The following is a 13,828-nucleotide window of genomic DNA, read 5'->3' on the forward strand; positions in this document are numbered from 1 at the left end:
AACTGACTGAGGAGAAAATGAGGAATAGTCTTGAATGCATTGGCACTGAAGAGTACTTCCTGAACAGATCACCAGTAGCTCAGGCACTAAGATCTACAATTAGTAAGTGGAGCCTCATGAAACTGTGAGGCAAAAGCTTCTGTAAGGCAAAGGACACCATCAATAGAATCCAACAGAAACCTGCATAATAGGAAAAGATTTGACAGTGAACTCACCTCCAAAATGTACTTAAAAACTCAAGAAACTAGATATCAACAAACCAAATAATCCAATTTTAAAAATGGAATACAAAACTAATGAAATAATTCTCAACAGAAGACTCTCAAATGGCAGAGAAGCATTTAAAGAAAGGTTCAACATTCTTATTCTCCAGGGAAATGCAAATCAAACAACTGTCCCTTTCCAGCTTACACCTGTCCAAATCGCTAAGACCAAAAACCAAAGTGACAGCTCATGCTATTGAGGATGTGGAACAAGGGGAATACTCCTCCATTGCAGGTGGGAGTGCAAACTTGTACAGCCACTTTATAAACCAATATGGTATTGCCTCAGAAAACTGGGACTCAATATACCTCAAGACCCAAGTATATCACTCCTAGACATGTACGCAAAGTACACTCCATAATACCACAAGGATACTTCCTCAATAAGTTCACAGAAACTTTATTCATAATAGACAGAAACTGAAAACAACCTAGATATCCATCATCCAAAGAAAATGTGGTATATTTACACAATAAATTATTACTCAGCTTTAAAAAAATTAACATCATGAAAATTTCAGGCAAGTAAATGGAATTAGAAAATAAATTACCCCTAGTAAGGAAACCCAGATCCACAAAGACAAATTGAGTATGTACTCACTTATGATTAGATATTAGCTATTAAGTAAAGGATAGCTATGCTACAGTCCACAGACCCAGAAAAGCTAAGTAACAAGGAAGGCTGAAGGAAGTATGCATGAAATACCTTAGAAGATGAAATAGAATAGACACCATGAATAGAAGAGGAGTCAGGGGAACAGGAGGGATCAGGTCGGGGGAGGACGAAAGGAGAGAGTACTGGGAGACAACTGGAATTTTGAGCATCTTGGAGACAAGCTAGAATCCTAGTGCAATGAAAACTCCCAGAATCCCGAGGGTAACTGTAATAAAGATTCCTTGCAATGGAGGAAACAAGCCTGAACTGGCCATCTCCTATAATCAGAAAAGTCTTCCACTGGAAAGATTGGGACACCAGTTCAGCCACAAAACTTTTATCTACAATCTGTCCTGCCTACAAGCTGTAGGAGGGTAAAGGTGGTGCAGAAATTGTGGGAGTGGCCAAGCAGTGACTGCTCTAGCTTGAAAACATGCCAGGAGAGGGAACGCAACCCTGATACAGCATAGAACCAGAGACTGGATAGCCCAAAGACCTAGGATAAAACCAAATGTGACTGGGGGAAAAAGTCCATGAAATGATTCCTAATCATATTCTGCTATACTCATTGTCCCAATTGTCATGAGAGATGCTTTATCCAGCCAGGGATGGAAGCAGATGCACAGACCCTCAGACAAACATGATGCAGTTCTGCCTGAATCCTGCCGAAAAGAGGGGGCAGATAGATGGTAGGGGTCAGAGAGGTCAAGGGCACCACAAAATCAATCAATCAATCAGTCATGCAAACAAACAAACAAACACCCCACAAAATCAACTAACCTGGGCTCACAGGAGCTCACAAAGACTTAACCTACATCCAGTGAGCTGGCAGGGGATTGACCTACGCACATATGTTATAATAGCATATCTTAGCCTTCTTATGGGGGTATTGGTTAGTTCATATTGTTGATTCTCCTATAGGACTGAAAACCCCTTCAGCTGCGTGGGTACTTTCTCTAGCTCCTTCATTGGGGACCCTGTGCTCTTTTCTTAATAGACTGTATTTTCTAGTTTCCATGGTTAGGCCTTTTCATTTTTACATTCACTATCACACCAGCTCATCTATGCTCTCTTTTGATCATGTATCTCCCGTCCTCCAAGTTCTCCCAGATCCTCTCCATCTTCTTACCAAACCAACTACTTGCACACTCTTTCTCTAAAAAAAAAATCCCCCAAAATAAATATCAAAACATGTAAACAATAAGCCAATCAGTCATAAAATGCCAAGACAAAACTAAAAGCCCACAACAAAACAAAACGAAATGAAACAAGAACAAAAATCATGAAGCTCATTCTTACTCTGAATATTGGTGGAAAACGTTATATCCATAACAAAACCATTTTACTCATAACAACAATTCTTCATTCCATTGCCAAACTGCCCCCTTCAAATTGTTTTGCATTCCCTGAAACACATGTGTAATTTGATCCCTTATTATTATCATTATTTGACCCCTTATTATTATTATCATCTCACTCCATTAGAATACGATCTTTAGGATTATCATAGAAAAGTTTTTTTTTCCTTATTTGCTTAGTCCCATTCTTATACCTATCACCCCAAACAATGTATAGTGTAGACAATAGATTAGTAAGCCATTATGATAGAAGAAATGAGTCAAATAAACCAATCTTTTGTTGTCAATTTGACTAGATGTCAGTGAGTATAAAACACACTTCCTACTTATTTTTCTTCCTTTCTAAGTACACCTTTATTCCTTCTAGCTAGTGCAATTTTTTTCTTTGCATTGATTTCTAAGAATTTCACATTTCTCTGTCTGTTTTTGGTTCCTCTTACCAAAAAAGAACTGGAGGAATTTTTGCTTTGAAGTCTGTGTCAGTGAGGAATAACGACTCTCTTAGCAGACCACTTCAAACCTGCTCCCCTGTCCGTAACTTCCCATTGAGTTCTAAAAAGATTTTCAGTTCTTGGGTTTAAAAGTCAGTAAGTCAATACATGTTGCTATCATTCACCCTGGCTTAGAAGCAGGTCTCAAAATTGCTCTCACAGTGATTGTAAAAGAAAAAGTAGATCAAATCTCTGTGGGAATAATCAGTACCTGTTAGGTATCAAGGCTGACATTATTTCCCTTAATAATTTGAAAATACATTCTATCTTTGCATAAGAATCAGCCTGCTCTTTACAAGTTTTTATTGTTGCTGCCAGATAAACGAAATCTCCTAATTCATATTTGGAGTCCTAACTCACAGTGTGAATACATTTGATAATAACATCTTTGATAGGTAACTGGGTTCATACAAAGTCAGAAGGTTGTGGAGAGTTTCCTATACTTTATAGAAGAAGGCTCAGAGACATAGTGGGAAAGCAGCTGTCCTCTGAAAGAGCCATCGGGCGACAGTGACACTGCTGGCATCCTGATCCACCTTCATCTCCAATAATGTTGAGAAACAAAATGTGTATCATTTAATGCCACTATATCCTATTTGCCTACATTAAAAAGCCACAAACTTTGAAATGTGATTTGAAAGTAAGGCCCATGTTTCTCTGTTTGCAAATGAAGAATTCTGGGACTTCTAAACGCTAGGGTAAGAATTTAGTAGAAAAGTCTGAACTAGAGCCCAGAAGAGCTGACATTATTTCCACCACACTGCATGAACTCAAAGAAAATCTGAAGCCGCATGCTGAGCTACAAAATCTTGATGATTAATAATTAAAAACAAAAAGAAAACGTTCATGTTTAGTCTGAAAGGTGACACAGGTACAGGGAGGTTTACTGAATGGCTTTTTTTTTTTTTTTAAATCATACAATGACTTTGGCCTTTTAAATGTAACTCATTAAAGGATCGAAGCCCACAAGTCTTTGTTGTTGTTGTTGTTGTCATTGTTGTTTTCTTTTTTTCAGTTGTAATTGTAACCTCAGGACTCTTTAGCATTTTCAGTAGTAATTACAGGACCAGCTATCTCATGAATGTAATTATGTGATCTTTGATGTTCTGATTTGATGATCAAGCATTTGTCACAGCATGTGAGTGTCAGAGAGTGGCAGAGGCAGGAAGCCAGATTGTCTGTGTCCAGGTTTGGCCATGTAGGTTCCATATTCTGTTACTGTCACCAACATATTCACCGACATACAAACATAGCTTGTCTTGTTCTATCCATGCTGATAACCTTATGTGGAACATTCAAAAGGAATGGCAAAACTGGAAATAATTTCAGTGTTGAAATAATTTATGTAGTTTCACCTAATATGAAGTTTCTCATTGTTACTTTTTATATTTTTACCTGAAACATTTATCACCAAAAATACATTATGTTTAAGGAGAAAAACTATTCTCAATTTTGAGATTTCCCTCCATACCAAACAAACAATTTAAAAGAATTAAGTTCTTTTTGAAGTTATTTTCTTTTTTGATGTACCCCTACTAGTGTTCAGTTTCTTTTTTCAAGTCTTGCTCATTTCAATATTGTTGCCACACAAGATACTGACAACTTCCTATTCCTATTTCCTTGGTCAAACAGCATTCATGTAGCTGTAAATAAAATGTATACACTATCAATTATTAATTCATTAATTCTTTAATCTAATTTCCACTTTTTACCTTAAGTTCATTAAAATCATAAGTAAAATGCATATATCCAAGTTGTATACTTTTAAACTATCTACATTTTTTGTATATTAATTTATATCCCAATCTTTGAAAAGGAAATGTGAAATTTCTTACTTCTCTGTGTATAATGTCTTCTGCACATAGGGATAATTTGACTTCCTTACTTAGCTTTGTACCTGAGAATGTCTTTGAACCTGAATATAAGGTATTTATAAGTACAAGGTATTTAAAAGTATAGACAAATCAACATAACAATCATGACTAGGCTTCAAACCATAATGGTGTCTGTATAATAGTTAAAGAAATGTAGTCAGACATATCTAGGAAAATTACATCTAATCCCAGAGATTGGCATAGGAATGATACACCTTCCAAAAGGACTGATAAAGATTGGTGACCAACCAATAGAAGCAAGGAAAAGACAAGAAGAATTCTGAAGTCTGAGGTGGCTTAGCATGTAAAGTCACTTGCTGCACAGCTGGTGGCCTGACTTTGATCTCTATAACCATATGGCAGAAGGAGATAAATGGTTCATACAAGATATCTTACAAACTCCACATCTGAATCACAATATGCATCCACCCATGTGGAGTGCATTATGCACCACCTAACACACACACACACACACACACACACACACACACACACCACTAAGTAAATAAAGAGATAAATGTAGGGAGAAAACTTAAAAATAAAAAGGATTCTGAGTTTCTGAGGGAGCCTAGACTTTTTGATGCCTTGAGTTTAGATTTATAGAATACAGATCTGAAAGACAAGAAATTTTCATTGTTTCCCAGCAACTCAGCTGTTGGTGGTGGTGGTGTGTTTATTTTATTTTATTTTTTTTCCAGCAGTTCAGGACACTAATAAACTCTCCGTTACACCATCTTCTCTCTCCTACATGCAATTTCTCCAAAGCCAATAAAGCACACATTTTTCTCCCGGCCAAACCATCAGAAAAGGTTATCTCTAATTCCCATTCTCAACTAAGTTTTACGTCATTCAACTTGCTATTTTTCATTCATTGTAAATATAAGTGCATTATAATTAAAATGGAAGGGAAAAACTGGGAAGGTTTCACAGTAGTAAAATTTTATATTGTTTATAAACATTTCTCTCCTATATTTACCAATGTTCTATTTATATTAAGGGCAGGGGAGCAATTGTATCATAGTAATATTTTGAAATCACATTTCAAATCACTAACCCTGGCTGAAGCAGCCATTGAATAGTTCATAGGGAGTAGTCAGTAATTGCTGAATTCCTGAAAGAACTTTCAACTCTCAAATGACAGATTTCTTGATATGAATATAATACTCAACATCAAAAATACCTATAGTTATAAAAATGTATAAGAGAGTCAGGAACACCCAAAACCAGTTGTGGTCTCCCAGTGATGAAAGCCATCAAAAAGTGAATATGTTTGAAAAAACCTAAAGCACACCTGGAAATGGAGCTGTCCGGCAGTGCCTATGCTGATGTCTGTCCTTAATGGATTGTAGTTGTCTTCATAATCAGATACTAAATGTGACGCAAATCAGGAACGCTTATTTTAATTACTAGCTCAAACCAGTTGCAGGGAATGGATCATTTATTTGCTCCAGAATATTATACTTAAAGTTACCAGGTATGAAATAAAATTGTCAGCTAGCCAAATGATGTCCCAGCCCTCCTAAAAAAACTAAATATTGATGGGAAACCAGCAAAGGTCTTCTCAAAAGAGGTGTGGTTATCCAAAAAATGGAAAGAAAAGTGTATTTTTATTGGGTGGCTTACTGGCATCTTTAGGGACTCAGCAGCTAGAGTCCAGAGAGTGTTCTGAGTGAGCCAGAAGGGATGGCATAAAGGGGGAGGTGTGGTCCCCGCAGAAGTGGTTCTCTCTTTTAAAGCTAAACTGGGCTCTGATTTATGAATTATTTCTTATGTATGGGTCACTGCAAAATGCATGTAAACATGTATGTATGGATAACATGGTTCTTAAATGGAAGAATTTTACTTAAAACAATTAAAGTGATGCAGCTCACACCCATTAAACACATTTTAAGCCTTAAAGTATGCTTTGAAGAGTTGATCATTTTGAATAATCACCCTTACAGCTTTTTTTTTCTTTTTATGTGCTTATACCAGTTTAATACCCAAGCATAGGCTGCAAAATTCATAGAAATGAGAAAAGTAATTTCTGCATATGTGGCACTGCCTGTGCAAAGTTACATTTCCAGGCCAATATCTGATTCTCTGTTCAGACTTATTACACTAGCCTAGCTCTGATGATTTCCACGGTTGCCTCGTTCCCAATATTTCAGATATTTAGAGAACAGTAGCCGAGTTAACTCTCTTCCTAGTTGAACAGTAGTAACTTGCTCACAGACAATCTTGCATGCAAGGAAATCTGCTTTAATCCAAATCACGGGGTTGAAAAAAATGTGCACAAATATATTCGTTCCACCTGCCTAAGCAATTAGAATGTGGGATCCAGTTCTGCTCTGTGGGTTTTAAGTAATCTCCAGGTCATGCTTCAGAGGTTTATGTTAAGTAGAGGATGCGCATACTTACAGAATGCTTGTTCACTATGTGGGAAATACTTTTGACTTATACAGATAAAATTCAACAAAACTTAAGGCAGTAAATATGCTATTCAGCTTACAGTGAATGATGCTGTCCTGAAAACTGAAAGAAGCAAATATTTGTAACCAAAGTATAGATAATGAGTGTCTGTATAGATTTCTATCAATATTTATCTTGCTGATCATGGGCACAGTTTTTTTTTTTTTTTTTTTTAAGATTAGGTCTATGCAGTAATTGACAATTTGACTTTACACCTGAATACTGATAAACTATTATTCTAAATTAAGGCAAACTGATCTTCTGTAAAGCATGTCAACAATTTGTCAGATTCCCCTAATACCTATTAAAATGCCTATAATTCAAACACGTTCAGGTGCTTCTCACTTTCCATTTCTGTATGATACAAACTATATAGTATTTTTGTCACATCTTCATACTTCTAGGGCTCCAATTGACAAAGATATGTTCTCTCACTCCTCTCCCTAACCCTTGCAAATATACATGTAGAAATGAAAATTATAAAGAAGATAAGCTAACATAATCTGAAGTCTGAAGTCATTCCGGAAGCCCCCTTACATCTTGCACCATCGTTTCCAAAGTAGCTTTAATAGTTAGTCAGCCATAATGATTAGTTCTGGCATCTGCCTTTAACATTCAAAGCCTATTTAAGCTACCAAAGTTATAGTAAGACTATTTTCCCTTTTTTATTAAAAAGAATATATTATATATTTACATTATATATTAAAAGGATATATATTTTTTTTATATTCTTGTTTGTTTTTTGTTTTTTCGAGACAGGGTTTCTCTGTATAGCTTTGGCTGTCCTGGAATTCACTTTGTAGAGCAGGGGGGCCTCGAACTCAGAAATCTGCCTGCCTCTGCCTCCCGAGTGCTGGGATTAAAGGTGTGCGCCACCACCGCCCGGCTTTTCTTTTTATATTCTTTCATATATATATGAAAGAATATATATGAAAGAATATATATATATATATATATATATATATATATATATATATAACCAATTTTGTTACATGAAGAGAGGAAAAAGGGGAACTTATAAATCAAAAGCTGTGATATATCCAAATTTTACAGTATGATGGTTTATATCGATTGTTAGTGTAAGAAAATATAGAATTCACTGTACAAAAATTTCGGAGCATAATTTTGAGAGCTTACAGATTTGTTGAATTGAGGTAGAAAGCCACACCGTAAATGTCATATTATATGGACTTGGATAAGCACATTATGTAAAATAAAGAAAGTGAGTTCGACACCAGCATTTGTTCCTTTCTGAATCCCATCCTGATTGTGTATGCTATGTGGCAGCAGATTTATATTACTGCTGCCATTCTCCATACTGCTGCCATTCTCAACTCTGCTCCACCATGATGGACTGCGAGTCCTTGAACTATAAGCCAAAATAACTCTTTCCCTCCTTAGGTGTTTTTGTTGGGTATTTTCATCACAACAATGAGGAACATGATTAATATAGAAAATTATTTTATTTTAAGTTTTATTGGTTATTTTATTTATTAACATTTCAAATGTTATCCCCCTCTCTTGGTTTTTCTTTTGAAACCCCTCTATCCCACACCCTGCTTCCATAAGGGTGCTCCTCTACCCAATTTCCCCTCACTGCCCTAGCATTCCCCTAAGCTGGGGCATCAAGCCTTTATGGGACCAAGGGCCTCTCCTCCCATGGATGCCAGATAAGGCCATCCTCTCTACATATGCAGCTGGAGCCATGGGTTCTTCCATGTGTATTCTTTGGTTGGTAGTTTAGTTCCTAGGAGATCTGAGGGGTCTGGTTGGTTGATATTGTTGTTCTTCCTAGGGGGTTGCAAACTCCTTCAGCTCCTTCAGTTCTTCCCTTTACTTCTCCATTGGTGTCTCCATGTTCAGACTGATGGTTGGCTGCAAGCATCCACATCTTTGAGATTTTGCTGGGATAAAACTCACAATGTGGTTCTTAAACAATTGGAACTGGATAATATGGAAGAGTAGATGGCTTCAGACTGGACATGCCTTAGAGTTCTGTCAATAGAGCTTAATGGGACATTGTCATGGGAGTTAGGAAGGAGGAAATGCTGAGAAATTTTAATCATGCAGACCAGCTCACAAAATTTCTGAGAGGAGCAAGGAGTCCTTCAGGAGACAAGATAAACTCATTTTCACTTTCTTGGTAATCCATCTGTGTCACATCATGTCTCTGTCCTGAGAATTCAACTTTAGAAAGCAATGAAATGGATTTGTTTAGCAGAGGAAATTTCTAAAAAATACTAGTTGGATTGTATCATGATCAATGGCCATCACTGCTGATCAGGTCTACAGTGAGAAAAGGAAGAAGAATATTGGAATAGGTGGAGTTTGGCAAGGACAAAGTGAACAAGTTTAGAGTTGTAGACAAGTTTAAAATTTCAGGTTCAAAGGAAGCTATACTTGTTAAGTAGATTAATGCACTGGCTCAGCAGGACAAGACCCCACATGTACCAGACTCTATTTGTGAAAATGTAAGTTCATTTGAAAGGAGAGAGCTAACTTGGAAGAGAGATAAACTGAAAATGTCATTGAGTGGTTCCTTGATGAAAAAAAAAATCAGCTATAAATATGGTCTGCGGGGTCCAAGAAGAAAAGAGAATGGGACTATGGCCTTAGGTGGCCAGAAACCATCCTAAGTTGGCAGCAGAACTACTTGGTTGGGCCATCTGGGTGTCCTTTTTCATATAGTCAGGACAAATCCAAGATTCTAGGAATCATGTAGTCTTGCACCTTGGTTCCTGAGAGCTGCTGAAAGCGGATTGTGTGACCAAGTCAGATTCTTTCCAAGAGTGCTCTGAGAAGCCATTGTGTGAAACTCTGATTGAGATGACACACATTGCAGGGGAGACTCTAGAATCTCTGAATTTCTACAGCCAAAAGAAAGGTATACATGAATACAGGCAGTCTAACAAACAAGCATGCTTCCTTTAGGCAGAGAGGTAGGTTTGGGGGTCATCCAAGCCTTTCAGATTAGTCTATCACAGCCCCAGATGCTCACCATCTTCTGGATTTGGTGCTTAACCCACTGGGTTTCAATCTTCCTTTTCCCCCTGTCTATTATTGCTGTTCTCCTATTCTTTCCTTTTATACAACAGTGTTTCCTCTCTGCCATTGTACATTAGAAGCATGTAACTATTTGTTTTTGTTTTTTCATTTCATTCTGGAGTTCACAATTAAGATATCTGATTCTGAGAATCCTCACTTCTATTTTTCAATACTGTTGGGGTGGTTAAACACAGTAGGAGCTTTTGAAGTGGGGCTGAATGAATGCTTTTTGGTTAGGAAATGACTATGGGTCTGTGGGGACAAAATTCAGGAAGTTATGGGTTAAAAGTGGTTTGCTTGAGAGTCAACTTGACACAGGGACAAGTAATAAGTTACCCTTTCAGCAATCAGACAGAATATAGAATCACTTTGGAGACAAATCTTGAATAACGTCTCTGAGGTAGTTTGAGACTGGGCTGATTGATGTGGACAACACCATTTCTTGAGCTGGAGATCCTAGACTGGTTTAAAAAGTGGACAGTGGGCGGGGCAGGCGCTTTCATCACTCAGTCCTTCCTCATTGGGAACCTAAGTGATCTCTTCTTTTAGTTTCTTAAGTCAGATATTTTGTCATAGCAATGAAAACAAAAAGGGAAGAATGCATGCAGTGATAAGGGTTTCTGCCTCTCATGTAGGATGAGAGATGAAGAATTCTAGGCCTGAATCATTGCCTCTGTTATTGGGGAGCCTGGAAGAGGACAGTGAGTGGTTTTGCAGTTCTATCTCATTCTGCCCCATTGATTCTTCCAGCCAGTACTGTTTTGACACTGCACAAAAAAACCAGACTTCCTTCATCTTTTTGCTACAGTCCTGTTAGAGCTATTATGAAACCAGGTTGAAAGATAAACCTGGTTATAAAGTAGCTTAGGTCATGTTTTTTTTTCTCATTTCATATTTATTATATGTCATAGTACAAAACATTATTTAAGTGCTTTCAGATACAAAGGTGATTTTGAAAAAAAAAATGACAGTGAATAATGTAAAATATCTAAAGGCTTATCTGAAACATGACAAATGGTGTTATAGCATCAAAATAATACATAAGGTAAAAGAACAATGCAAAAATTTACTCTGATACAGCTTATGTTGTACATCATTGCACACATCAGGTTTACTTATTAAACCATGTGTCTAAGAGTCAGGGCAGAAGGCTTTGGGTTGAAGTGTGCAGGTATGTGATAAAAGCACAGATCTCAAGGAGGGAAAATCAATGACACACTTTGGAGGTGTTGGTCAGAAACTTAATATTCAAATTATTCCTGAGGTAACCATCCTTATACATATAGCCACAACTTCATAAATCAAAATAGGGACTTTATGGAGCTAGCTTAGTGTCTGTGAGCATGTATTGCTCTTGTAGAAGACCCAAGTTCTGTGCCTACCACTTACAAGGGGTAGTCCATAGCTGCCTGTAGGTATAGCTCCAGGGGCTCAAATACTGTCTTCTGGCTTCTATAGGCACCTGCACATGCATAAACAAAATAAGATATACTTAAATAAAAAAAATTAATCTTAAAAATGATTTTAAAAAGAACTGGCAAAATAATTTTAATCTATTAATTAGATATTAGATAATCTATTAATAAAAACAAATATTTATATATTATTGTATTAGAATCAAAAGGATCCAAAGTTATAGATTTTACTAAATTGTATTTTTTCACAGATCGACTACAAATATTATTAAAGAAACTGATCGAACAGGAACTGTTGCCTTATATTTACAGTAATGCATTACTAAAAACCACGTGAAATAAAAATGAAGGGTTATAGTACAACTATGCTATAATTTTAGGGGGGTGATGAGGCCAGTCCATGAGTGATAGAGCTGGAATCCTTTCAACAAGTTCCTTGGTAGACACTGAACCCAGCAAAGAATGTGAAGTCTAAATTATAATGGAGTCTCCAGGGTGGTGTGACTGTAAGAACCATGGAATAGCCCCAGAACAAGGGAGCTGTCCTAAGGGAGAAGCTATGTTTGCCTTGAGCAGCACATGTGGGAAATGGGACTATATTTGCAATCAAAGGAATTGGATCTCATTTGGAATCACAGTCTATCATGGGTCCTGAACCTTGAAAGAGAGCTGCAGAATATTATTTTTTCCCTGGTGGATTTTATTATTACTTTTATGGAAACTCTGGTTGTTATGTCCCATTTTCTCAATTTCTCCATCCTGAAAATTAAATGCTTATTCTGTACCAGTATGTGTTGTAGATACATAATCTGTCTTTGTATTGTACCATGGCTTACAATTAATAGTTCATTTGAGTCTTACAAAGACTCTGAACTTGTACCTTTAAACAGAATTGAAATTGGTAAAGACAGTAGGACTGACTGTAGTTGAGCTGTATGCATTTTGCATTAAGAAATTGTTATGAGCTTGCGCTCCACTCGGCCTACTTAAAGGACGACCCTTTCCCGTCCCGGACTGAACGAGGCCAGCTTGTGGGCCGGTGGCAACCAGAAGTTGAGAGTTTTTTGAGACCTAGGAGGTCGCGGACTGCAGCTCTACGGATGTCATCATGCCACAAAATGAATATATTGAATTGCACCGCAAACGATATGGATATCGTTTGGATTACCATGAGAAAAAGAGAAAGAAAGAAGGTGGGGAGGCCCATGAACATTCAAAGAAGGCAAAAAAAAAAGATTTGCCTGAAGGCTAAGCTCTACCATAAACAGCGCCATGCCAAGAAAATACAGATGAAAAAGACTATTAAGATGCATGAGAAGAGGAACGCCAAGCAGAAGGATGATGAGAAGACTCCACAGGGAGCAGTCCCCGCCTACCTGCTGGACAGAGAGGGGCAGTCAGAGCAAAAGCACTTTCCAACATGACTAAGCAGAAACGGAAAGAAAAGGCGGGAAAGTGGAAGGTCCCTCTACCCAAAGTTCGTGCCCAAGGAGAAACAGAAGTATTGAAAGTTATTCGAACAGGAAAAAGAAAAAAAGAAGGCATGGAAGAGAATGGTTACTAAAGTCTGCTTTGTTGGTGATGGCTTTACAAGAAAACCACCTAAATATGAAAGGTTCATTAGGCCTATGGGTCCACGTTTCAAAAAAGCTCATGTCACACACCTTTTGCCTGCCTATTCTCGGTGTGAAAAAGAATCCATCATCCCCATTATATACAACCCTGAGTGTGATCACCAAAGGTACAGTTATTGAAGTGAATGTGAGCGAGTTGGGCCTTGTGACACAAGGAGGCAAAGTGATTTGGGTAAAGTATGCCCAAGTTACCAACAATCCTGAGAATGATGGATGCATAAATGCAGTCTTGCTGGTTTGACAGTGATGTCAATCATACAAGTCATTCTACTCAGTCCCGAAGACTACCCACTGTCAAGAAAACACCATGGCTGGGATCTTTCTGAACTACCGAGCAGCTTACCCAGTGTGCAGTCATCAACAAGTATTTATTAAGTTGTAAAGGAAAATAAAACTGCCCAGTTTGAAAAAAAAAAAAAAGAAAGAAATTGTTATGAATAGGGACATAAGGTAACAGATTGTGACACAGAGTGATATATTTGACTGTCAAGATGAAAAAGAAGACAAAGTGAGTGAATCTTCTCAACTTGATGGAGTTTAGAATTACCATAAGAACAAATCTCTGGGTAGCCTATGAAAAAGTTTGTAGATTTACTTAACTGAAGTGAGAAATCTTATACAAAATGTGGGCAGTCCCCTAGT

The 13,828-nt window shown here is 37.4% G+C and overlaps 1 pseudogene; it reads left to right on the forward strand.

Moving 5' to 3' along the window:
• The first annotated feature begins 12,659 nt into the window (after window positions 1–12,659).
• Window positions 12,660–13,427, forward strand: LOC110319399 (annotated as a pseudogene).
• The last annotated feature ends 401 nt before the right edge of the window (window positions 13,428–13,828 follow it).

Source organism: Mus pahari, chromosome 3 (genome assembly GCF_900095145.1).
Source record: "Mus pahari chromosome 3, PAHARI_EIJ_v1.1, whole genome shotgun sequence".
Classification (NCBI taxonomy): domain Eukaryota; kingdom Metazoa; phylum Chordata; class Mammalia; order Rodentia; family Muridae; genus Mus; species Mus pahari.